We start from the raw sequence: 3,378 nt of genomic DNA on the forward strand, positions 1-3,378 counted from the left end.
GTGCCAAATCTTTAGGTTTAAACTAGGAACAGTCCCAAATCTTTGGGGTTAAACAGAGCACAGTCCCAAATCTTTGGGGTTAAACTGATCAGAGTGCCAAATCTTTAGGTTTAAACTAGGAACAGTCCCAAATCTTTGGGGTTAAGCAGAGCAGAGAGTCCCAAATCTTTGGGGTTAAGCAGAGTAGAGAGTCCCAAATCTTTGGGGTTAAGCAGAGTAGAGAGTCCCAAATCTTTGGGGTTAAGCAGAGTAGAGAGTCCCAAATCTTTGGGGTTAAGCAGAGTAGTACAAAATCTTAAGGTTTAAACCGAGTTCAGTCCCAGATCTCTGGGGTTAAGCTGAGAGCAGTCCCAATTCTCTGGGGTTAAACCGAGCTCAGTCCCAGATCTCTGGGGTTAAGCAGAGCAGAGTCCCAAATCTTTGGGGTTAAGCAGAGCAGAGTCCCAAATCTTTTGGGGTTAAGTAGAGTAGTCCAAAATCTTTAGGTTTAAGTCGAGCTCAGTCCCAGATCTCTGGGGTTAAGCTGAGCTCAGTCCCAGATCTCTGGGGTTAAGCCGAGCTCAGTCCCAGATCTCTGGGGTTAAGCTGAGCTCAGTCCCAGATCTCTGGGGTTGAACTGAGCTCAGTCCCAGATCTCTGGGGTTAAGCTGAGCTCAGTCCCTTGGGGCTGCCCTGTGCTCGTGGCTCTGTCTGGGTTTGGGGTTTTGTTGTGCTGCTGTCCCTGGAGCAGGAGCTGAGCTGTGGGTCAGGCCCAAGAAAGGCAAGGCCAGGCTCTGGCAGCTCCCGCGTCACCAGGACCTGCCCAGTGTCACCCATTCTGTGCTGGGACAGCCCTGGAATCCACTGGCAGGGCCCAAAGGAGCAGCACTCCCCTTCCCACTGCCCTGTGCTGCAGCTTTGGGAATAATCACCTTTTTCCCCCTTTTTGGGGTTTTTTTTAAGCATTCCTGCTCGGTGCTGGCAGATTCCAGCTCCTCGTGCAGCTCCTGGCTGGGTGTCACCATGAGCAGTGGCCCTCTGGTGGCATCACCTCGCTCACTGCTGCTGTTTGTGAGTGGCTGGAAATGCAAAATATTAACCCAGAACTGCCCCTGGTAATTTAAATATTTGTTAATTTATGTATGGAGGCTGTTTGGCATCCCAGGGAGTGCTGGTCATTGGGGTCAGGGAGTGCTGGTTATTGGGGTCAGGGAGTGCTGGTTATTGGGGTCAGGGAGTGCTGGTTATTGGGGTCAGTGCTGGTCATTGGGGTCAGGGAGCACTGCTCATTTAGGGTCAGGGAGTGCTGGTCATTGGGGTCAGGGAGTGCTGGTCATTGGGGTCAGGGAGTGCTGGTCATTGGGGTCAGGGAGCACTGCTCATTTAGGGTCAGGGAGCACTGCTCATTTAGGGTCAGGGAGTGCTGGTCATTGGGGTCAGTGCTGGTCATTGGGGTGAGGGAGTGCTGCTCATTTGGGGTCAGGAAGCACTGGTCATTGGGGTCAGTGCTGGTCATTTAGGGTCAGGGAGTGCTGGTCATTGGGGGTTGTGGCTGTTCATTATTGGGGTTTGTGGTTGTTGGTCATTAAAGGCTGTGGCCATTAAGGGGCTGTGGTTGTTGGTCATTAGGGGGCTGTTGGTCACAGGGGGCTGTGGCCATTAGGGGGTTGTGGCTGTGCCCATTAGGGGCCTGTGGCTGTGGTCACTGGTCACTCATTAAATGCTGTTTAAGAGTGCTCCAAATCTCCATTTCCAAACCTCATTGATTTGCCTCTCATCCTAAAGCAAGCCAGGAATGTGAGGCCACAATCCGAGGCCAGGGATGACAGGCTCTGAGTTTTCCTGGTGTGACACTGTCCCTCCCCACGCTGCTGATGTCCCCTGCCCCAGCACAGCACCAGGATGGGTTTTGCTGCATAATCTGTCTGGCCAGCTGTGTCCTAATCCTGCAGTTTTAGGAGGGGCCTGGGGGCAGGGCCTGGTGTTGAGGCCCTGCTATTCTCCTAAACATCTTTGGCAATAGGATTGAAGGACAATTTAATGTGTGTGTGTGTGTGTGTGCTCCCAGCGGGGCTCTGAGGCGGGTAAGTACGGAGGATTTAGGATATCCAGAATATCCTAGACTGTGGCCTGAGCATGGATGTCAGCCCTCTCCACACCAGGGGACTGCTGAGGGCCCTTTGTGGGTTCCTAGAATGACCTTTTGGCCTGTGAGTGTTCATTCCACTGAAATTCCCTTTTTCCCAGAGCTGGGCTGGTCAGGAAAATGGGTCACTTGTATCCTGGGGAATTCCCTGCCCTGCAAGTCCTAAATAGATGGGAGAGGAGGTCAGAGCAGAGCTCACAGCTGGCACAGGTTTGGGATTTTACCCCTGCTGCCCCTGTGGGTGGGTCAGGTAAAGAAACCTCCTCAGGGAGCAGATCCCTGAGCAGGGACACTTCACCCTGGCACATCCCGAGCTGCCCAGGGCTGGAAAAGGCCTGGGAATCCCTCAGGGAGGGTGCCAGGGGCAGCTGCCAGGGAAGGGAGGAGCAGGGACATCGGGAACTCCTGCCCTGCAGCCTTGGCCACTGCCAGTACTGTGGGTGTCCGTCCCCAAGCCGTGTCACTGCCAGTACCCTGCGTGTCCCCAAGCTGTGTCACTGCCATTTCCATGGGTGTCCCCAAGCTGTGTCACTGCTGATGTCATGGGTGTCCCCCAAGCCACCATGGGTGTCCCTAAGCTGGTCACTGCCAGTGCCATGGGTGTGTCACTGCTGATGTCATGGGTGTCCCCAAGCCACCATGGGTGTCCCCAAGCCGTGCCAGTGCCATGGGTGTGTCACTGCTGGTGCTATGGGTGTCCCCAAGCCGTGTCACTTCGGATGCCCTGGGTGTCCCAAAGCCATGTCACTGCCAATGCTGTGGGTGTCCTCAAGCCGTGTCACTGCCAGCACCATGGATGTCCCCAAGCTGTGTCACTACTGCTGCCCTGGGTGTCTCCAAGCCGTGTCACTGCCAGTGCTGTGGGTGTGTCACTAATGGTGCCATGGGTGTCCCCAAGCCACTGTGGGTGTCCCCAAGCTGTGCCACTGCCAGTGCTGTGGGTGTGTCACTGCTGGTGCTGTGGGTGTCCCCCAGCCGTGTCACTGCCGATGCCCTGGGTGTGTCACTGCTGGTGCCCTGGGTGTGTCATTGCCAATGCCATGGATGTCCCCAAGCCGTGTCACTGCTGGTGCCCTGGGTGTGTCACTGCTGGTGCCCTGGGCGTCCCCAAGCTGTGTCACTGGTGATGCCCTGGGTGTGTCATTGCCAATGCCATGGATGTCCCCAAGCCGTGTCACTGCTGGTGCCCTGGGTGTGTCACTGCTGGTGCCCTGGGTGTCCCCAAGCTGTGTCACTGGTGATGCCCTGGGTGT

The sequence above is a fragment of the Agelaius phoeniceus genome, chromosome 13 (genome assembly GCF_051311805.1).
Source record: "Agelaius phoeniceus isolate bAgePho1 chromosome 13, bAgePho1.hap1, whole genome shotgun sequence".
NCBI lineage: Eukaryota > Metazoa > Chordata > Aves > Passeriformes > Icteridae > Agelaius > Agelaius phoeniceus.